This window comes from Balaenoptera borealis (genome assembly GCF_965194805.1).
Source record: "Balaenoptera borealis genome assembly, chromosome: 9".
Lineage (NCBI taxonomy): Eukaryota > Metazoa > Chordata > Mammalia > Artiodactyla > Balaenopteridae > Balaenoptera > Balaenoptera borealis.
Window position 1 is genome coordinate 42,581,913 of NC_138873.1, and position 23,786 is coordinate 42,605,698.

The 23,786-nt window shown below is 43.2% G+C and overlaps 1 long non-coding RNA gene across 1 annotated transcript; it reads left to right on the forward strand.

Annotated features, from left to right (window-relative positions):
- The first annotated feature begins 173 nt into the window (after positions 1 to 173).
- LOC309635296 lies at positions 174 to 13,886 on the forward strand. Its single transcript, XR_014248740.1, has 2 exons — positions 174 to 276; positions 11,279 to 13,886. It is a non-coding gene; the product is annotated as an uncharacterized lncRNA (long non-coding RNA).
- The last annotated feature ends 9,900 nt before the right edge of the window (positions 13,887 to 23,786 follow it).

Consider the following 23,786-nt stretch of genomic DNA (forward strand, 5'->3'; position numbering starts at 1 on the left):
AGCGCAAGTGTTCCTGCTGTATGTCACTTGACTCTGTTGCACTCAGAAACAGGAGCCAGGAGTGTGTACCTGATCCTAGGACAACCAATCCAGAGGCTGACCAGTGACCTGTGAGCCAACTCAAGGCAATAAGCTCTACGCCAACAAGGTGCATGCTCTCTCTTTCTGCTACTAGGAAATATGGTAGCAGGAGGAAAAGCAAGAAAGCAGAGACCAAGAGAGAGGCTGAAGCACATTAACGCTGACCACTGGAGAGACCATCCTTCCTCAGCTGTGGTGAGTAGGTTTTAGCAGTATCTGCCCACTCCTCCCCTCCCCTGTCTCCCTGCCTGCCCTTCGGCGGCTCTGACTGACGCCAGCTGCCAGTGTCCTTGTCTCCCTGTCTAAAGATCTTACTTCCAGAACCTGTAGCAGGCTAGAAGTACGAGTGAATTAGCACCTCTTAGGACCAGTCCTCAGTCAGTGGCTCACAGGAGTTGCTCTATAAGTACTACCCCAGCTCAGTCACCTCTTGGCTTGCGTAAATCTGGGTTTGTGTTTCACACCATCGTACCACGTACCACGAGGTAAAGCTTTAGTCACCCACTGTGATGGTGCTTAATCACACATCCTTTATTGCCTGCCTGCCTACTCTATTCTCTTCCCTAATCCCCACACAAGTATTTCCTGCACCTCCCAAATAAAGTAGTTGCATTTTAATTCTTGTCTCAGACTTACTTCCCTTAGGAGGCAAGAAGATGATTTAGACCCTGAAGCAACTCAGATCTTGAGCACCAGTTGCCAAATCACTCCTGAAAAGCTGTGGTGGCATCTTGGTTTTCGCTTTTTCCTTTTTTCAGACAGATCCCTATGTGGCAAGTGTCCTTTACTAGTGACCAAAAGGGCCTAAATTCTCAAGGCAGGAAACAGGTGTCTGGGGAAGGAAGAAGTTGGTGGTTTCTTAGAGATAGAACCATATCCTCCTTTAGGAAGTATTTTTGGTAACTGTTTGTTTTGTGCTGGGATGTTCTATTAAAGCAAAGGCAGGTTCCTAGTCAAAATATTTAATTAGGGCTTCAAAATGCCCTGTCTTTGTGACTATCCTGTGATTTACTGCCATATGAGCATGACAGCATTAAAGATAAGAGGTGACTGTCTAGTCCAATCTGTTCATGACACTGTTTGGGGGGAAAAAACTACTATCCTATGATATTGGGGAATTCTTTGGGAATAATACGTGGTTGGTTGTGGAATGCTTATCTAATAGACACTACTTAAAGAGGGCCAGAGAACCAGGTGATTCTATTATATTCATTCTGAAGAGAAAACTTTTCTCCACAACTTGAATCTAGACCCATTTGTCTGTGTGTGTGTGTGTGTGTGTGTGTGTGTGTGCACACGCGTGCGCGCGTGTATAGAGAGTGGTTACATTATAATACAGTCATATAATAAAATATTATGTACAGGATTCCAGGAAAAATGCAGAAGACCTTGAAATGGGTAAAAATGACCTCTGAGTGTCTCGTGTAGCCCACTCTTCCAGCTTATCTCCACCTTTCATGGTCTTTGAGGTATTTTGTATTCCAGGTTGTAGAAAATAATAATAGTGAAAATGACTGGTGTCCACAGAAATGCAAATGAATGGTGTCAGATGTAATTCATTATCACCTGGTGGATCTTGACCAGTTTTGCAGGCATGTTAAATTCATTTCAGCATTTCAGATTGCCTATATATGTATGGTACTTTGAACTCTCCTTTGAACTAGTTGTAATATCTTACTGGTTCCATCTTTGATTAATTAGTCAACTAAAATCTTTTACTTGTATTCATTTTATAGTAACATAAGAGTCATGATTTTACCCTTTAAAAAATTGCCCTTTGACAACGACATATAGGTAAGGGAAAAAAACCAAGTTGTGCATTAGCATGAATTGTGAGAGCAAGCTTCAAAGTGTAGGGGTTTGTCTGGAAATTGTTGGGAAGTAAGTTCAGAACCAGAGGAACATCTTTAGGGTGAAGACTGTGAGACTCCTCATGGGAAGGTGGCCTGATGTGGAGTTAAGCATGCAGGCCTGGGAATCAAGCAGAGATAGGTCCAAGTTCGGATTCTACAATTCACTAGCTTTATGGCTTTGGGCAAAACTCTTAAATCGGTGCACCTTACACCCTTCGTTGTGCCCGCACATACGAATATGTGGTAACTAGCTATAACTAAATATATTACCATGTGAATGGTCAGAATGTTGCAAGAATAAAAGTGGTTGAGAGTAACATGTGGGAAGGCTCTTCCTGGGCTGGGCTGGGCTGGTCAGGGCCAGTCATGGCCAAGGAGATGCAGGGAAGCTGTGTGCCGGTGGGGTGAGAGCCGGTGGGCTGGATAGAGGGAAGTCACCAATTACGAGGTGAGCAGTTGGGAAGCTTTGGAGGAAAATGAAGTAGCCAGTGTTCTTCCTTACTCTAGAGAGGCCAGTGCTGGAGCTGGCAAGATTAACACAGATTGCAAGGTCTATAAAGCCAGACTCCGAATTCAGTCAGAAAAGCCACACAGAGCAGGAAACTGAAAGAGTTCCATGCTTGGGTTTTGCGTCAATCCAGAGTTCTTGCCAGGAGGCCAGGAGAGGCAAAGACAGGAACGAGAAGCAGAGCCCGAAGGCTAGACCTCAGAGTTCATGGTGTCAGCATTAGGGGGCTGGTCCAATGTCTGTCCTCCAGCCACAAGGTGAGTGGCAAGTCCTCGTCCTTTCATTGTAAACTGTGAGTGTTGGAGTCTGATTCCCTAAAGCTCCCCAGCCCAAAGATGAGTAAAAATGGCATGCACCCCACGCATGCATAAGTGTGTACACACACACACACACACACACACACACACACACATAGTGCTTCTGAAAGTGCCAGTGAGGGGCAGCCAAGAAGCAAAGTACACCTGATAGGAGCAGGGGCGGCAGCAGCAGCTGAATTTTTTTTTTTTTTTTTGAGTTCGTGGATTATTACGTAGGCATATGGGAGTCCACGGATTTTTTTTTTAAATTTTATTTATTTATTTATGGCTGTGTTGGGTCTTAGTTTCTGTGCGAGGGCTTTCTCTAGTTGCGGCAAGTGGGGGCCACTCTTCATCGCGGTGCGCAGGCCTCTCACTATCGCGGCCTCTCTTGTTACGGAGCACAGGCTCCAGACGCGCAGGCTCAGTAATTGTGGCTCACGGGCCCAGCTGCTCCACGGCATGTGGGATCTTCCCAGACCAGGGCTCGAACCTGTGTCCCCTGCATTGGAAGGCAGATTCTCTGCCACTGCACCACCAGGGAAGCCCGGCAGCTGACTTTTGAAGCCCAGAGTCAGGGCTCCTGTTGCTCCATTTCTTCTCTTCATAGGGTTTTGGGGACGCACAGATCACTCACAAAAGAGGAATGCATGAAAATATAAACAAGAGGCCTCTTACTGAGCAAGATGACACAGAAGTCCCTAGGACACCATCACTGTTTCACTCCTGGGTGCTTTTTTCATTAGATATATTCACCCTTCTCCTTTGTCTGTCTTTCTTTCATTTACAGAAAGGTTGAAAAATTCACATGCAACAATCCATACACCCCCCCAAAACAGAGTTCTCTGTTTAGCTGGGCAAATCCTCCTCTTAGCCTCCCTTGAAAGTATTTGGGGGAAGGGACATCACCTCACATGTGCTCTGAGCCTGTTCCACACTGCAGTTGCTTCTCTCGTTCTTACTGGGGCTGCTGGTGACCTTGTTGCTGGTCACTGCCTGGAGCCCCTGGATGGTTGTGCTACTTGGCACACGGATGCTGTCTCTGCACTGTTGTCAGCAGAGAGGTGACTGTGGGACCATGCCCTTTGTACTTCCCCCAGCACTGTCACACAGACTGTAAAGACACCTCAAACTCTGGATGGGTTGGGGAAATGGAGAAGGTTGACATTACAGCAAGAAATCTACTTGGGGGGCTTCCCTGGTGGCGCAGTGGTTGAGAATCTGCCTGCTAATGCAGGGAACACGGGTTCGAGCCCTGGTCTGGGAAGATCCCACATGCCGCGGAGCAACTAGCCCGTGAGCCACAATTACTGAGCCTGCGCGTCTGGAGCCTGTGCTCCGCAACAAGAGAGGCCGCGATAGTGAGAGGCCCGCGCACCGCGATGAAGGGTGGCGCCCCACTTGCCACAACTGGAGAAAGCCCTCGCACAGAAATGAAGACCCAACACAGCCATAAATAAAAAAAAAAAAAAAAAAAAAAAAATTAAAAAAAAAAAAAAAAAAAGAAATCTACTTGGAGCTGAACACAGGGTCCAAGTCCCATGATCTGTAGTTCTTAATGCCAGAAATCTGAAAACTGATTTAAAATGTTTGTACTCACCCATAAAACCTCTGCTCTGTGATATCACTCTTTGGTTATGTTTGCTGGAACTGTTTCTGGCTTCAAGAAAGAGCGTGCTCTCAGAGAGTGTCAGAGTTAACATCAGTGCTAGGAGCGCACATCGGTGGCCATGACTATAGCCCAACTTGGCTATACACCTGCGAATGAAGCAGTAACATGGTAACAACAAAATAGTTTTCTAGAAACAATGACCCTGATAACATGCTGCCAAGAGAAGTAAAAGAGCAAGAGCCTTTCTCTAGGTGTCTGAGGATTAAGGGCCTTTTTGCTGTAGTATTTTAACTTTAAGCAAAATTTGTCTTCCCCACCAGATAGCCTTCTGCCAGCAGAGGTAAAGGTGTTTATTTCAACCAGCTGTCTCTCACAATCACAGTGAATCTTTCTTGGCAACAAAAGTTCACACTGGAGATTAGTCAAAGATAAGGCTAAAGAATTCATTTAGGGCATAAAGGTTTGTGCCTTGAATGGCAAGTTTAGGAATATAAACTTTGTAATAATGAAGAGGTTTTAAAGGTTTTTAAGCAAAGTATACAAATACAGTCAATTCTCACTGTTTTCAGTAGTTATGTTTTATAAAATTGTGGTAACACTGAATTAGTGAAGACTGACCCATTCCTCCTGGGGAAATACAGGGTTAATGAAAATTAATTTCAAAAATTAATGTGAAAAAATCCAAATGCTTAATATGATTATATAAATGTGGCAGGATAATGGATATTTTTTCCATTTTCAAATAAAAAATGTATATTAAAGGTGAACTTGATAATAAAAAATATGATTTGGTTAAAAAAATGAAAGAAAAATGTTCATCTGTTATAAATGGAAGTTGGTAGCTGTAAGGAGAAAAAAACCAAGAGTTAGTAAATGTGGTTTGCCCCTCAGCTTTAAAATGCTCTTAGTACTTTACTTTTACATGCTGTCACCTTGTCTCTGCATTCTCAGAGCAGGAACGTGGATGGCTGGGTAGGTTACCACATCTTGTTGTGATAAACAAAGGGAACAACATGGAAATTGACTTTGCAACCACTACCTCATCTCAAAAGGAAGCGACTACATTTTGCTCAATTTGTTTCCTGTCTGTATTGATTCTAGATATCTTTTTCATTGAAATTGATGGCAAAAATTATTCTATGGTTTTACTTTTTAAAAACTCCATTACTTGCAGTATAATCAATAAAAAGGGCTCCTTTGCTGAGAATACCCACGTGGCTGAAAAAAGAAAAAAATATTGTACAGTAACAACAAATGGATTTCAATTGTTTCAGCTTAGATTACTCAAAAGTCCCTTGAAGAGAACTCTAGGGATTTTTTTTTTTTCTCTTTTAAGAGGAAAATGAATGAATGAATGAATGAGCAAGTGAGTGAGGGAAGCTTGCCAATCCTGCTTTCTTCAAAGGAAATGCTTTGTCATGTGGAAAGTAAAGATGACAGAAAACAGTCGCTCCAGCTGTAGCAAGATAAAAAATGAATATTAATGATTGATTTCAAATTAGCCAGCTCTTTTTCTTTTGCCTGCAGCTGATGCTGAGGGGATACTGAGTCTCCTGAGATTCCCAGAGTTTAGGTAGCTGTAATTCAACCAATCACCATTAAAAAGAAAAGTCCTTGTTCTGTTCACTTTCACAAGACTTCATGCTTTTAGCATTTTAATTGTGTTTGTTCACTCCGGTGATGAAACAGATTTTTTTCCCCAGACTGCTTTCCATCTGGTTGTTTTGTAATCATAAACTATGTTAGAAGTAATTTTTTTTAAAGCCCAAACTCCCATTTTTCTATTCTATTTTATGTAGGTCAGCACTTGAATGAAATAATTTTCTGACTTTCTTAGTGCACATTTATTATTTAGGGTGTGTATGTGTGTGTTTAAATATATGCATAGATCGTATACAGCTGTCTGCATATACTGGTATACACACATATATAAACACACATACATTGATGTGTATATGGATATATAATACTGATGTATGCAGATATATACATACACACGCCTCTAGTTTTTTTCTTTCATTTGCCCTTTAAAGATTTTCTGTTACGTTCTTTTAGACTGTGATAGCTTTGGGTCTCAGCCTGTGACCTCAGGTGTGTGGCAGGAGGCTGACATCACCAGCCTGGGGAGACAGGGTTTGTTTTGACTACTGTATCAGGAAGGAAAGAGCTGCGTAGACGTGTCCTGGAGAACTCAAGAAGCGTGGCTGACGCACTGAAATCGCCTGGGTCAATGGTTAGTTGCTCCCACGGAAGCCAGGCAAGGCAGCGTCCTCCCCACCGTCACTGTGGCTTGAGCCAAAGCAGAGAGGACCTGGGGGTGGCCCCCCTGCTGGGTCTGCACTCAGTTAGGATGAACTCACATCAGAGCGGTTCTTTAAAATCAGTCCTATCTTCGATGCAGTGGGGCTGTGGGGGGAGCCGGCAGAGGAGCTGGGGTGGAGGGTCAGTGTGCAGCCTTCCCTCTGTTCTTTCTAACTCTGCCCACTCAGCCTGAAAGCTCTGCTTTCGGGAAGGATCCTAGGGGCTGGGGCCGGTCCCGTGTCTGTCCGTGAGCAGCCCAGGTCAGTGCTCCACACTGCCAGCTGGGGGGAACCCATAAAGATGCCTCTCTTTCTGCTCTCAGTGGCGGCCAGGTGCTGCCTGGCCCCCGCAGCCACACACCGGGGCCCTGGAGAGCCCCAAGCACTGCTGCTGCCTCTGGCAAATTTTGCACTTTAGTGCTCCTAGATAAGGACCTGATTAGGGGGACAGCTGTGGCAGCAGGACTCTGAACAGGCTAGGAAGGCCAACCTGGGTCCTGTTTGTACCTATATGTAGTCACATATAAGTACATTTTGGGGGGGTGGGGGAAGACCAGGGTGAGAGTGCAAAAGGGGTGCAGGAGGAGGAAAGAATAGGCATCTCTTGTTCCCTCTTATATAACACTCTCCGTGAGACATATATGCTACCCTATGCCGCTTTTGAATTTGGATGCTATTTTAGTGGTCACTAAAAAAAAGGATAGTGAAAGAAAAGCTCACTCCTAAATGCACACCCAAGCTGTCCTTAATTTACAAGACTCTCTGCAGTGACTACAGGAGTCTCCCCTCCTGCCTGCTTCAGAACTGGGCTCCATCACCTATCATCTCTTCAAATCTTCAACTTCCTTACATTTCCAGCTCCTTTTCCCAGGTGGCTAGCCTACAAATACTTGCAAGAACGCATGCAAGGATCTATCAGGCAAAGGAAAACATTCATTTGAACTTGTGCTACCTCTACCAAGTGCCCCATGGCTCCTTCCTTTTTATACAACTTCTCAAAAGAATAGTTTACACCCACTATCTCTACTCCTTCACCTTAGGTTTGCTCTCAGGGCATTGCAATCTGTCTTCTGAGCTTATTGCTGTTGGAAGGCTCTCACTGTTTACCAAAGCCAATCTAATTTTCAATCCAATGGACTCTGTCCTTTATCTATCTGGACCTCTTTGCTGCACTGACATCAGAGTGTAAATCTCATCTGGGCAGGGATTTTTGTTGTTTTGTTCTCTACTGTATCCAGAGCATCTGGAAAGGTGCCTGGTATGGAGTCTGTGCCCAATAAGTATTAGTTGAATGAATAAACTGATGAGTTCTTTCCCAGGACTCACTGAAGGGTCCACTCATGGGCTTCAGTGACTGGGCACCCTCCTGGCTCTCCTTTCTGACCATCCTTTTTGCTTCCTTCACAGACATCCTTTCTGTGAATATCCCTGCGTGTTGCTATTCCCCAGGGTTTCTTGCTGGTCTCCATCTCTTCTCATTCTACATACTCCCTCTGAGTAATTGCATCAACTTTATGTCTTAGTTACCCATGTAAGCTGAGGATTCCCAAATTATATCTTCAGCCATGACATTTCTTTTGAATTTCAGGCTTAAATATCCAAACGTCCATTGGTCATCTTTCCTTTGCAGTCTATAAAGTGCCTCAAAAATCAACATTTCTAACACCGAATCCTCAGTCTCATCTCCAGATCCGCTTCTCCTCTTGATCTCTAGTTTGGAAGCATCCGCGGCCACCTTATCACCAAAGCTAGTGTAAGCGAGGACTTCAGTATGAGCCCCTGCTTGGAGTTAGACATGTCTTGTTTGTGTTCGTCAGACTGGTAAGGCGGGTCTGCCTAGGAAACCTGTTTACACAAGGGATTACAACTTCTCTTGGGAAAGGACTCATCCTAAGGGAGGGAGAGATGGACAAATCAGGCTGGCTTGAAATTGCTGAGTATGGGAAATCTGATGGTCGTCTGCAACCTCACCACACCAGGAAAAAGAAAGGAATGCTGACAAGGGACCAGGGTAAACAACTGTGGTGCTGGGTTGGAGGCTGAAACTTTCCAGGAGAGGCTCAAAAATGTCAGATATTAAAACTTTGTGCTTCCTCCTGAAGGATCTTTCTGGATCTTCCTCTTAGCTTTGACTCTTCCTTTGGATGGTTGTTGACATTCTTGAGTCACCCGCTCACTCTGGGGCTGGTAGAGTACAAGAAGCCAGATCCTTCCTTCTCTTCCCTCCACGTAAAGCAGGGCTGCAAACTCATAGTCCTGCACAGTTCATCAGCTTCAAATAACAGAGTAGCCTCTGCTACTGATAAAGTGGGCTTGCTCCGTCTGTGCTCTGTGTCTGTGCCTCTTGCTTGGAGCCTGCAGTGGAAGCCAATGAAAGATGGGATTCAAGGTTTCAGAGGTGTTGATCCTGATGATGCAGAGGCACAGCTAAGGCACACCATGCTGTATCTCAGCTCTGGGCCTTTGTTCATGTGCCCTCTGCCCCACCTCTCTTTGTCTTCCCTCTCCCTGCTGACTCCACTTGTTCTAAGAGATGCATCTCAGATGTTCCTCTGGGCATGCTTTCCTGACCCCTGCCTATAACTCCAGTGTTGGATTTACCACATCTTCTTTTACTGATCTGCTAATATGTCTCTCTCCTTCATTGGACTGTGTGAGTGTCTTAATAGTAGCAACATTATCTTGTTCATCTTAGATTCCACTGCCTGGTCATAGCAGATAATCAGTTAATATTAAATGAATAAATGGATGGATGGATAAGTATGTGAATGATGGGTGCTTCTCTGAGGTTCCCCATAGTACCTGACACAATGTGTTATACATGTTTTTGGATCATAACTATTACCATCTGATTGACTGAAAACTGGGTTCCAAGATATGCTCTTTAAACGAAGCTACAGAACCAAAATAAAAACCAGACTGCTGGTCTTGCCGCCAGTTCTTTTGCATGTCAGGAATATCCCCAGATTTGGATTACGTTTGGGGCCAGTTTCGAGGTAGACGCAGACAAAGACAGAAGAGGCCGATTGGTAGAGTGGGTGCCGCCAGGGCTCCAGCAGGACAATCAGCTCGTCAGCCAAGGACTCTCTCAGGTGTCAATGTATGTGTTTCTCAATTAATGATTAAATTCATTACTATCATTTAAAAAGATTGCTTAGTCTGGGTTTATTTTAAACTTTATAAAATGGGTATTATTATGGCTGAAATCTTCCAAGACTTCTTATTTTCACTGAAAATTGCATTGCTAAAATTCGTTCATAAAACTTCATATAACCGTAATTTGTTATTCCATATCATGGCTATAGTACAATTTATTTACCCATTTCTTGATTATGGACATTTGAGGTTTTTTTCTTCCTCCAGTTTTTGCTATTAAAAACTACATTGCTTAGACATGCTTGTGAATCTCTCTATGTGCACATGTACAAAAGTTCATCTTGGATATGCCTAGAAAAAGAGTTGCTGGGTTGTAGGGAATATGATGGTCAACTTATAAGGCGCTGCCAAACTGTTTTCAAAGATGGTTGTATAAATTTACTTTCCCATCAGCAATGGATGAAGAATTGCTTGGTCCATTTTCTCCAACATTTAGTGTTTTCATCTCTTTGTTGTCTGTTTTGCATTTCCATGGTCACAAATGAGGTTTGAGTCTTTTATGATTTGGAGCCAAATGAAATGCCTTTTCATGTGTTTTGCCCACTTTTCTTTTTCATTACTATCATTTTTATCTTGAATTTAATACCAGTGTACTTGAAGGTATATTGACTCGAGAGTAGGAAACCTGGGTCATGGTTAATATCTGATGATTACTTGCCACATTTTCTTGAGCAGGTCATTTACTCTCTGAATCTCTTTGTTCCTCTGAAAATTGGAAAAAATAATACTCATTCTGCATATTTCACCATCCTGTGGTGAGAATCGAATTAGATTAGGTACGTCAAGAGCTTTGTAAACTATAAATTGTTATACAAATGTTGAGTGTTATAATTGTATCTCATATCATTTATTAAATCCATGGAATTTGGAAGGAAATAGTGGAGTAAGAACATCACTTGATAGGAACATTTGCAAATTCAATTATGTCTTATCTCAGGCTAGCTGTCCAAATAGTTCTTTAACCTATATTAACCTTAGATGCCATTTTTATTGAAGTTTTAAAATACTTTAGTTATAAATAAATCTCTTTGTACATAGAACCCAATCTTTCTTTTTGTCATGCTGGCAGTCTCAATTAAATGCCTGACGTGTTTTAATTCTGTCTTTTTTAAAATAAATAAGACAGTGGTCCATAGTGAAGCTGAAGATGGTGTAGGAAATACTTTTGCTAACATACAAACTCATGTATGTGTGGGTACATGCATGCGGGTATGTATGTGTGTGTGTGTAGAGTGGTCATTACTTTATTGAGAACTTTTTGTTTCCTTCTCGTTCGACATCATCTTTTTCCATAATCAAATTTTAAGAATATTGTTTAAATGATAACTTATAGTAGGCTGAATAGTGGCCCCTAATGATAGCACGTTCTAGTCCCTGGAACCTGTAAATGTAGCCTTAAACAGAAAAAGGATCTCTGCAGATATACTTACATTAAGGAGTTTGACATGGGGAAATTACCCTGCATTATCCAGGAGGACCCCAAATGCAAACACAAGTGTCCTTATAAAGGAGAGACAGAGAGAGATTCGACATGCAGAAGAGAAGATCGTGTGACCATGGAGGCAGAGACTGAAGTGATGTGGCCACAACCAAGGAGTGCTGGCGGCCACCAGAAGCTGGAAGCAGCAGGGAATGGAGTCTTCCCAGAACCTCCAGGGGAGTGGCTCTGCTGACACCTTGACTTTGGCCCAGTGAAACTTATTTTGGATTTATGGCCTCTAGAACTGTGAGAGAATAAACCTCTGTTGTCTGAAGCCACCAAGTTTGTGGCCAGTTGTTTCAGTGGCAATAAGAAACACTAACCCTTCTTCATGTGTCTCAGGAGGAAGGGCACTTAGTTATAAGAACTAGTTATAGATCAGTGATTCCTAACTTCTTCTTCAAGATTGAATTAAAAATGTGTTAATTGAGCCATGTAAGGTGCCTGAATGGCACTAGATGCAGCAAGGAGCATAAAAGGAATAAGAAATACTACCTTTCCCTCAGAGATGCTTTTCATCTAGTTGAAGAATCAAAACAAATAGATGCAAAACATTTAGCACACAATTCAAGACAGTGCCTAAATCAAGGGGTAAATAACTCCAGTGGTGTGAACAAAATAAGCAAAGTTAAGGGCCACGATGACCAAGATGGGTCATAGGCAGGGAGTCTGTCAAACTCCTGGGATGGAAAGGAAAGCTCATGATGGGAATAAGTTTAGCAGTTAGGAAGGGCTCCCTTGCAAAGGGAAAATAAGCAGTAAGATGTCAGCTTAATGGTAGAGGAAGCAGGGAGCCATTAGCTGTTTGGAGGCAGAAGGATCAAATGATGAAAGCCGTGTCTCAGGAAGGCTCATTTGTTCCTCATGGGGCAGGTTGTACACTCTAGTTTGCTTGTTGGTCTCCTTTCTCCTAATAGGCAGTATGACATTATATTTTAGAATAATTCTTTTCTGAGAAACATTTGGGACAGCTGTGATGCTCCTTGGGATCGTTAGAAACACCCTGGGATGTCAGAAGCAAGAACCATAAATCCTTCTCTCAGTATTCCCAGTTAGATGTACTTGATATATCCCCATTATCTCACCAGCCAGAAAAACAAGAACATTCTTTCTTTAATATCCAAATTGCAATGGAGCCCTACTCATGGACTGCAGGAAGCCCGTTTTCCTCCTGAAGTTACCTCTCAATTGCTTTCTGGACATCCTAGAGGAAGATGTGTAACCTGTTGAATCCTGGCTCTCTGGACCTCCACGGATCTTCTGGTCCAGACTGCGTTTGACTTCTGCAGGCTGCTCTGGTTCCCCTGTGCCTGGCGCCCTGAGCAGGGACTCTCGTGGTTCCCTCTAGTCCTCATGGCCAAGCAAAGTCTGGGCTGTGGTGGCGATAAACAGACACCCAGCATAAAGAGTAACAGGCATTGCTGCTGCACGGGCACCCCTCACGGTTGTGTGCCCAGATCAGTCTCAGAGCATGCAGAGCATGGGGTATTAAAGGAAACTTCTATCAGGCTTCCACATGGAAGGGCCAGACCAACCCCCACCAAAGAGCATGCCCAGGTATCTTCCTACCTTGGAGTCTAGTCTCAGGAAGAGAAGTTCCTTCCCTCCTCCATCCGAGGCCAGCTCACTCCCACACCAAGATGGCTGACAGGGGGAACGTCCATTTTCTTCAGGAAGGCTTAAGCCACACACATGCTTAGGCTTCCTCCACGGACCAGAGGAGGCACGCAGGTGGTTAGTTATATGTTAGGACACCAGTGGTCAAACCTGGCGAGCCCTGGTCCGTGCCGGTCCACTCCTCCTCATGGCCTTCCTCAGCTTTCAGCTTAGGGTGAAGGGAAGGTCAGGCTGCTTCTCACTCCCTGTGTGACTCAGGTTCACAACGTCTTGTGGGTACATATTTGGGCCTGAAGACACACAAATAACTTTAAGAAACAGTAAGAATCTTTGAGGACGGTCCAATCTCAATGCCAAATTTCCTAATATTCTTCTTTAACTCGACAAAGTCTCATGAAATGTACACCGTTTTTATTACTACGCAGAACATTCAACACCTCAAGTTGCAACATCCTCAGTTTAACAATAGTTCCACATTTTCCCCAAAACAAAGTGTGGTGTTTTTGCTCCATGTAATGGTTGATTTTACGTGTCAACTTGACTGGGCTAAGGATGCCCAAATAGCTGTCAAACATGATTTCTGGGTGTGTCTGTGAGGGTGTCTCCAGAAGAGATCAGCATTTGGATGGGTAGACTGAGTAGAGGTCACCCTCACCAGTGTGGATGGGCATCGTCCAATCTGTAGAGGACCTGAACAGAACAAAAAGTCTCAGGAAGGATGAATTCACTCTCTCTCTACTTGAGCTGAGCCATCCATCTTCTCCTGCCCTTGGACGTTGGACATCAGTGCTCCTGGTTCTCGGCTTTCAGACTCAGACCGGAAAATACGCCATCAGCCTCGGGATTCTCAGGCTTTTGGATTCAGGCTGAATTATACCATTGGTTTTCCTGGTTCTCCAGCTTGCAGATGGCAGAGAGACTGTGGGACTTCTTGTCTTCCATAACACTGAGAGCCAATTCTGATAATAAGTCTCCTCTATATATCTATATATCTATATCTTATTCGTTCTGTTTCTCTGCAGAACTCTGACTAATACATTCCACATTTGTAAAAAATATATAAATGGCCCATTCTACTAATTATTTTCAATGAAAGGAAATGTGAGGCATAAAATTGCTAGCAGCTTTAATTAGTGTTCCTTCAGCTTTCAAGAGTAAATTAAAACCCGGTCTCCACCGTACTCCATTACATATTTATTGAACTATAAATGTCATTCAACAGCTATTCATTTATTCATTCATTCATTCAACAAATATTTTTAAATGGCTACTATGTGCCCAGCGCTGCTCTAGACACTGGAATACAGCAGTGAACAAAGCAAAATCCCTGCCCTCAGGGTGTCTGGTGTTTCATTCTGATGAGGGAAAGCATAAACAAATAAAACTGGAATGTATCAACTGCTAATACTTGCTGAAAAGGAATAAAAAGTAGAGTAAAGGGATAAAGAGTGGCTGGGGGAGGATAGTTTCAGAAGGGTAAAAAGGGCAGGTTTTTCTGATAAGGATATATATGAGTCCTGAATCAAGGGAAGTGGTATGGCAGAGGCTAACAGCGCTCCAGTATCCTTTATCCTTGTTGTCTTCAGTGATAGCACCTCAGAGTTTTTGCTAAGCAAATGGATGACATTTGTACTGACTCATTTCCCAGCTTTCCTTGCACCTCTGTGTGCCATGGACTAATTTTGGGCCAATTGGATGTGAGAAAAAGTGATGTGTGCAACTTCTGGGTCATCTTTTTAAAGACATTTGTCTTTTTCCTGCTAACTGGGAAATGGTGACAACTGGAACGACCTTGGAGACCTGCATAGTGAGACGGCTGAGCTGCCCTACCATCCCTGCACTTCTACAGAGGGAGATATAAAATTCTCTTCGGAATTAAGTGGCTGTGTTTTGTTAGAGTAGCTTAGCTTGCAGCTCAGCTAATTCAAAGAAAGAGCCGTGTGGGTATTAGGGAGGTACCTCTCTAAGCAGAGGGAATAGTGTTGGCAAAGGGCTATAAAGTAGGAACTTACAAGGAATGTTGGAGAACAGCAAGGAGGTCAGTGGGGTTGGAGTGAAGTAGTAGGAGACGAAATCAGGAAAGAATCGGAGGACAGCTCACTTTATGCCTTGAAACCTTCATTAGGGCTTGGGATTTTACTCTTGTGAACTATAGATGTACCACTGGAGCAAAAGAATGACATTATGGGATTTCTGTTTTGAAAAGGTCACCCCGGCTGTTGGGTTGAGAATAGAGCAGGGAAGCAAGGGTGGAAATCCAGAGAGACTAGTTTAGAGGTTATCGCAGTAGTCCCGGCAAGATAGTACTCTGGCTTGGACTAAGGTGCTAGTGGGGGGTACACTTACAGTGTATTTCTAAAGTAGAGGTGCTTGGATGTGCTGATGGATTGTAAATGAGAGAAAGAAGTAAGGGTGATGAGTATAGAAGGAAAAGGGGTTGACGTGGGAATGAGAAAATCACATGAGGAGGTCTAGGGTTGGAGCAGGCAGTGGGACTTATATTTTCTTTGCTCATGAGCGTCATATGACCACCTTTTTTTTGCATAATTATAATTAATTTTATCTCAGCCTCCACCAATCAGACTTTGCAGATCGAACTCCACCCTCTCTCTCTCTCCTCTATTTGACCTTCTGTCACATCTTCCTGTCTTTAGCCTAAGCATTATTTAGCCCATTCATCCCTTTGGGGAGATGTTCAGTGTCAGCAGAAGATAGTAATCTCTGAGTGACATACCTCAATTATTTTCTCTCTCAAAAGCACTTAGGGAAAGAGAAATGAGAACAGGGATATGGAATCAATGTTGAAGATACGCACTGTCACTAGAGAAACGATGGGAGGTTAAAATAACGATGAAGGTCAGGAGGAAGGAGAAATCCAAGCCTGGGACTGTGAGAACAAGTGAGAGTCGAGCAGTGGGAGACAAAGAGCAGCTATCAGTGGTCTCCATGACCATGAGGTGAGCCAGAGGTGAGGGGGGAAATAACGACAGTCCATGCTGGGGATGAGCAAACAGAAGGATTGACCTCGCTTCTCCTTCATTCATAAGTGGTGCAGTCTTCAGGTGCCCCATAAATTGATGGGATTAAGCAATCTTGAGGAAGTGGCCCCAAGAGAATTGTCACACTTTTCAAGATCTGCTTATAAATTAGATTCGAGCTCAGTTGTTCTTATAGGAAAGCATGGCAAATGTTATCATAATCCTCTGTCCAAGTCTGTACAAATGACTTAAGGTGGGAAGCCCTTGTTCATTTCCAGGGGAAAGTTATCCATGGCAATTTCAATACATCTAGGGACACCCAAAGTCAAGCTCCAGGGATGGCTTTGTTTTTTCATTTGCTAAGACGATGTTTACAGAATGGGCAGTCATTGAAACTGGAACAGGATACCCTTAAAGCCACTTTGGAGATTGCAAAATATCCAGCACTCTACTAGGCATTATGAAGCAAACATGGAGGGAAATATGTTTTAAACCGGTGAGTGACAGGTTGAAAGCATGTTTATGCAAGAGGTACCTTCTTAATTATGATCTCCCATTATGACTTATAGCTAACAATCAAATTTAACATGAAAATTAGTATGACTAGAATCTCAGCATTGTTTACATATGTTTTTGTGTGACCAGGCTTCTAGGGTGCATAGGAAATATAATCAAATTATACATATCTTATAAGTTCAAAAACCGTGGCAAACTCCAGTCCGTCTGGAGTCTACATATCAATTTTGATTGATTTGAAATATGATCAAAATGTACATATCTTATGAGTTCAAAAACCATGGCAAACTCCAGTCTGTTTTTAACTGGGCTTTTCTTGAAATCAAGAATACAGAGGCCAAAATGGTTGCTTCAAAATATAAGTACACCTGATATTGACTCCCTGTCATGTTCACCACCAACACGATCATCCCCACCGTCCACCATCAGTAAACATTTATAAAGTGTCTACAGTGTTTAAGGTACTGAACTGGAAAAGGGAAATCAAAAGACTATAAAACATAATTACTTTTTTCAAAGGGCTTAAGATCCAGTTACAGAGAGAAGATACAAATTAATAGATTAATACAGGTACAAAGTGTGTACAAGTCAGAAGCAGCTAGGTTATGCTGCAGAAACAAATAACCTCCACATTTTGGAGGATTATAACAGCAGAGATTATTTCTCATTCCTTCAACATGGTCATCACAGGTTGGCATGGGGGTTTTGCTCCTTGCAGTCACTCAGGAACCCAGGCTAATGAGGGCTCCACACTGACTGACTTTTATGATCACTGCAGCAGGAGAAAAGGAAGGTGATGAATCACTCAGTGGTTCTTAAATTTTTTTTTTAATTTATTATTAATTTATTATTATTATTATTATTTTTATTTTTGGCTGTGTTGGGTCTTCGTTTCTGTGTGAGGGCTTTCTCCAGTTGCGGCGAGTGGGGGCCACTCTTCATCGCGGTGCACGGGCCTCTCACTATCGCGGCCTCTCTTGTTGCGGAGCAGAGGCTCCAGACGCTCAGGCTCAGTAGTTGTGGCTCACGGGCCCAGTTGCTCCACGGCATGTGGGATCTTCCCAGACCAGGGCTCGAACCCGTGTCCCCTGCATTGGCAGGCAGATTCTCAACCACTGCGCCACCAGGGAAGCCCCACACTCAGTGGTTCTTAATGCTTCCTCCTAGATGTTACACTCGTCACGTCTGCTCATATGTCATTGTCTAAAGCAGGTACATGTCCACACCTAACTTCAAGGGGGGTGGGAGAGTGTGATTCTACCATATGCTAGGAGGGGAACTATACATATTTGGTGGACAACATAAATGATCACTACAAAATGTACATGTTAAGGGTCAAATACATTATATGGACTGTGTCCACATGCTGTAGACATTTAGAGGAGTGAGCGAGCAATAAAATCTAAGATTTTAATTTATGCATTCACTTATTCATTCATCATTTATTCAGGGTACATTTATAGAGCATTTTCTAGCACTAGGTACTCTCCTGCATAATGGTCCTACAGCATTAAACAATCCTGACAAAAATCCCTGCCCTCCTGAAGATTACCTTTTAGTAGGGGAAGACTTGAGCTAGGCCTTGCAGGATGAGTAGAATTTAGACAGGTATACAAGGAAAAGCATTCTAAGCACAGGGAATAGAGTTTGTTTCACATGAAACCAGAACAGTATCAGGCATCAAAGAATGGCAGAATCACTTAATGAATATAACTTACTCCACTTCTGTGTACCTAAGGGCCATTGATAAAAACCATGATCACATAGTTAAAAAAATAGTTTGGATAACATGGAATTAACATGGATGCTTTTAATTAGTAATTAAAATTAATTAAAAAGAATATAATTTTTAATCATTCTATATTCTTAGTATATTTTATATGTAAAATATAATGATTTAGATATGTTTCACTGGTAATTTGCTTTTTAACATCTTTATTCCTTGAAATGTTTGGTAGTGGGATAATTTGAGTAATGATTATTGTGAATAAGTATGACCACTCCCACATTTCTAAGGACCTAGTTATTCCTTAAAGACCCTCAGAAACCTTAAAACTTTTTTTTTTTTTGCATACCTACAGAATATGTCATCGCCTTTGAAAATAAATTTACTAGGATTCTGAAAGAGGGCAAAGTAAAAACAAACTTACAGCTACTCTTATATACATAAATTCATAAAAACAAATAAAATGAAATACTCATATTGAGATCTTTAGTTCATTTTTTACCTAAGAGTTGTTGATGAGGTCCTCGCTAAACTCTAAACTTAGGCAGATGAAAAATGTTGTTGAAAATACAACCAGGCAACAGATTAGTGAGAACCAAGAGATGATATCACTTAACTTGAACAATATTTATCTGTGGGCAAGGGAGTGTAAATATCCTCAGAGGTTGAAAACTTACAGATGATTTATGAAAAAACATAAAGATACTACCTCAAATGTTTTAAGATGGCTACTATCATAAAGACAGAAAAATAACAAGTATTGGAGAAATTGGAACTCTTATGCTATGTTGGTAGGAATGTTAAGTGGTGCAGCCACTATGGAAGATGGTGTGACAGTTTCTCAAAAAAATTAAAAATAGAATTACCACATGATCCAGCAATTCCATTTTGGGGTATATACCCAAAATAATGGAAAATAGGGACTCAAAACTATTTGTACACCCATGTTCTTAGCAGCATTATTCATAATAGCCACTTATATGAGGTACCTAGAGAAGTCAAATTCACAGAGACAGAAAGTAGAAGGGTGGTTTCCAGAGCCTGGAGGGAGGGTGGAGGAAGAAGAGTTTATTGTTTAATGTGAACAGAGTTTCAGTTTTGCAAGATGAAAACAGTTCTGGAGATGGATGGTTGGACAACATTGTGAATGTGCTTGATGCCACTGAACTGTACACTTCAAAATGGTTATGACGGTGGACTTTATGTTATGTGTATTTTACCATAGTTAAACATAATTTTAAAATATATAAAAACAAACAAACAACAAGAAGAAATTTTAAAACTTCTGGGCTTTGTAAAATCAGCAGCCATTTATTTTCTCTTCAGTCTTAGGCATCTCGTTTGTGTTTTGCTCAGAGAGTAATTCCCTAATGTGATGCTTACACATTCCCACTGTCCAAACCTTGATCGCTCTGCCTGCTGCTACATTCCAAGAGTTCCTGTCCTAATTAACATTTCAGTCTAATAAGATTTTCTGGCTCCTAAAGTGTGATCTATCAATTGTTGACATACCTTGGGATATGGCCAGGCATAACCCAGTTAACTGCAGTGGGACAGGCAGCCTGGGAGGGGATGGAGAAACAAGCACCATGAAACAGGTGCCAAGAAAAAAATGCAGTCAGCAGAGTAGGTAGCAGGGCAGGAATGAGTATAGGGATGGCCCATCATCACAAGGCTGCAGGGAGTCCCAGTGGAATTCTGGCACGTCGTGACCTTCTGGGATACAACAAGAACTTAGATGGGCAGAAGGTACTGGGCAAGGTTGTCAGCAGCTCATGGTTAGGATTGTTCCAAGAAGGGAGATTGATAAGAGCATGGCAGAGCCTCAAGCCTCAAACGGCTAGAGAATTCCAGCAGGTTGGAATTCTGGCAGGTCGAAAAGGCAACATTCTCAGCACTCAGAATCCTAGTTACCAGATCTTGAACAGAGATGGTCCAGAAAGGGTGACTGGACCTAACTTCTAGACTGTGGAGCTAAAGTTTATGCACCCGCAGCCCCTTGCCTAAAGTCAGGACTGGCAGAGGCTGAGCCGGGCATATCTTACAGCCAGGAGCACCAGGGACTAGCTAACTAGTCAACCATGACTCGTGATAAAATAGAGTTGAATCATCCATTCTAAAGCCATGCAGCTTTGGGAGTTGTTAGCATTCTAGGCTGCTTCTCTAATGTAAGGAGACTATCAGTGAAGAATCTAGCTTTCTGAAAATCACAATGCATGTCAGAATTTATAAATCTATGGCACAAAAAACATTTTGAGGTAGAAGCAGTCTAAGCTTTGTGTCTTGGCTGGAAGAAAAAGAGGAAAAATCTTGGCGAAATATCCATTCCTAATATTTCTCTGGTGTAATCAGCGAATGCCACATGCTCTTCACTGACCTCATAGAGACAAGGATGCTGAGCGGAGAGTAAGTGTTGAGCCTGGTGAGCAGACCCACAATCAGAAACAGAATTCTGTATATTTAACATATTATTATAAACACACACACACACACACACACACACACACACACACACACAATCCATTTCAAGTCCAGATGGAAATGTACACAAAACCTTGGGCTTCACAGCAGAGAGAAAGCTGCTGTAAACCAGCGAAGAAATCCTCATGTTGTCCTTCCAGAGCTTTGGTTAAGTGCCTGCTGTGTAGTCAGAGTTTCTGAACGGGGCAGTGCTGGTATTCTATTGAGGAGGAAACTAAGTCTGGGAGCTTAACTTATTTTCTCAAGACCTCTTGTCCAGGCAAAGGCAGCCCTGAGGTAGAATCTAACAGTGAAGAGGGTGAAGGAGAATTAGAAGGTCGGGTCCAGCTGGATAGGCGCTCACAACAGCACTCATCACTGTGTCGTAAGAAGCCCTCCTCACCACCGTCTGCTCTAGGAAATCTCTGGTTTGGAAGTGCAGTTAGGGGGCCCCCCTGCTTAGCCAGCTTAGACCTTAAGGCACAGTGACTGCCTTTAGCCTTCAAAAAATCCAGGTAGGGAATTCCACGGGGGTCCAGTGGTTAGGACTCTGTGCTTTCACTGCTAAGGGCGTGAGTTCGATCCCTGGTCGGGGAACTGAGATACAGCTAGCTGCGCAGCGTGGCCAAAAAAAAAAAAAAAAAAATCACGTATAAATTACAATTTGCAGGGTGATAGAGTTTTGTGATCTTCGCTGAGAAGTAGGAGGAAGAACCGGCCCTCCAGGGAACCCCCCCCCACCTCCGCATCACAGTTACCCACCCTCTCCTCCAGCTACCCTGACCTCAGTGGCTCCGCAGGCCTGCAGGCCAGACCTCTGTTCATTCTTCCTTTCCCAGACTGGAGACAATGCCAAGTGCCAGGGCCAGCCTTGAAATAAGAAAGTGGATATTTAAAATAAACCCTGGACTCAGAAATGCTTCAACTCATAGTGTGTTGTAATTGACCAAAAATACATCAGTATTCATTTCTTATTGCTGCTGTAATATATTACCACAAACTTAGTGGCTGAAAATAACATACATCTATTATCTTATAGTTCTGGAGGTCAGAAGTCTGAAATGGGTCTCACTGAGATAAAATCAAGGTGCTGTAAGGATTCATTTCCTTTCTGGAGCATCTAGGAGAGAATCCGTTTTCTTGCTTTTTCCAGCTTCTAGAGGCTGTCTAAATTCTTTGGCTTGTGAGTCCTTTCCACCTTCTAAGCCAATAATGGCTGGTGGAGTCTTTCTTGCTAGTTGTTTACTTTATCCATTAGAGCATGTTAATCAAAGTTGTTTTAAATTTTCAGTCTGATAATGCCAACATCCCGGCCATGTCTGGTTCTGACGACTGCTCTGTCTCTTCAAATTGTGTCTTTTGTCTTTTAGTATGCCTTGTCATTTTTTCTTGATAGCCGGACATGATGTACCGGGTAGAAGGAGCTGCTGTGAACAGTAGGTGGTGGTGAGGTTGGGGGGAGGGGGTGTCTGCAATTAGGTGTCCAGTCTTTTTTTTTTTTTTTTTTTTAAAGAGAATAACCAGAAATGCAATGTGTGATTCTTTTATTTATTTATTTATTTATTTATGGCTGCGTTGGGTCTTCGTTTCTGTGCGAGGGCTTTCTCCAGTTGCGGCAAGCGGGGGCCACTCCTCACCGCGGTGCGCGGGCCTCTCACCATCGCGGCCCCTCCCGTTGCGGAGCACAGGCTCCAGACACGCAGGCTCAGCAATTGTGGCTCACGGGCCGAGTTGCTCCGCGGCATGTGGGATCTTCCCAGACCAGGGCTCGAACCTGTGTCCCCTGCACTGGCAGGCCGACTCCCAACCACTGCACCACCAGGGAAGCCCAGGTGTCCAGTCTTTTAGTGAGCCTGTGCCTCTGGGCTGGGAACTCATAAGTGTTTCTCGGGTTTTTCGCCTCCCCCCTTGGTGGAACATGATGGCTAAGTGGGCTGGAGTTGGGTATTTCCTTTCCCACTATCAGTTAGACTTAGAGAATACCCCAGCAGGTTAGGCTCTGTTAACGAGTTTCTCCAGAGGGCAGGCCTTGCTAAAAGCAGAATGCTCTGACCTTGCTGGACGTATGAGAGTGTTTTTTTCTCCAGTATTTACTGTGGGAACTTGGTTAAGCTCCTGGAGAGAAATCTCACAATATTGTGGGGACGTCCTATGACTGGGGCCTCCTGGAGTTTTTAACTCTCAGTGCTGTCTGCACTGAACCTCCAGCAACTCATCAGTTATAATTCACTATAACCCTGGCACAGGTTCCTGTGGCGCTTTCCCCTCTCGAGCCTCCGTTAGGGAGGCAGAAACGCCCTGTATTCACCTGTCTGTCTGTCTAGTCTTGTGGGCAGTGGCTTGCCCTGTGTCCTCCTCTCTCTTATGAGTCCGAGAAGAGTTGTTGATTTTTCAGGCTGTTTAGCTTTTTACTTCTTGTTAAGATGGAGAGACAACTTCCAGGTTCCTTACAGCAGACCCGGAAACCAGAGCCATGGAACCTTTCTACATGGCATCCAGCTAACTCTGAGGCTCCTGCTTCCCTCTTCCACTCGTAAGGACCCTTGTGATTACAGTGGTCCCAGCCAGACAGCCCAGCCTATTCTTCCCATTACAAGATCAGCTGATTAGCAACCTTAATTTCATCTGCAATTTTAATTTCCCCTTGCCACATAACAGAACCAACATATGCACAGGTGCCAGGGATAGGACATGGGCATCTTTGAGGGGCCATTATTCTGCCCACCACTAGATCCTTCCTCAGAACTTTTTTGGGGGAGGAGGCCGGGGGGCAGAAAACACTGGGGCATCATGAAGAGAAGAGCCCGGGAACCTCAAAGCATCAGAACAATTATCCCCATTTCCTAAACCCTGAGATGGCTCCACAATATACCTTAAAAACCTGTTGTCCTTCTGTCCTGTCTCCCAGTTTACTTTAGGAGAATTTTTTAAACTTCATCTGTTTGGGGAGGAATGGATTTCTCATTATATACAAATACTATGTGTTTCAGAAGATGAAGGAGAGGGTCTCTTCCCCAGGGCCAGTGGCCAGGGCTCATAAGTCTCAATCCAAGAATGATAGTAATGACAGTAATGAGTCCTGAGATCAGTGTAGGGGGTGAGGAACAGTGCGGGGGTAGTGGAGAGCGAGGAAGGAAGAGGGAGAAGAAGGGATGGAGAGAGGGAGTAAAGAAGGAAAGAAGGAAAGGGAAAATGAAGACAAA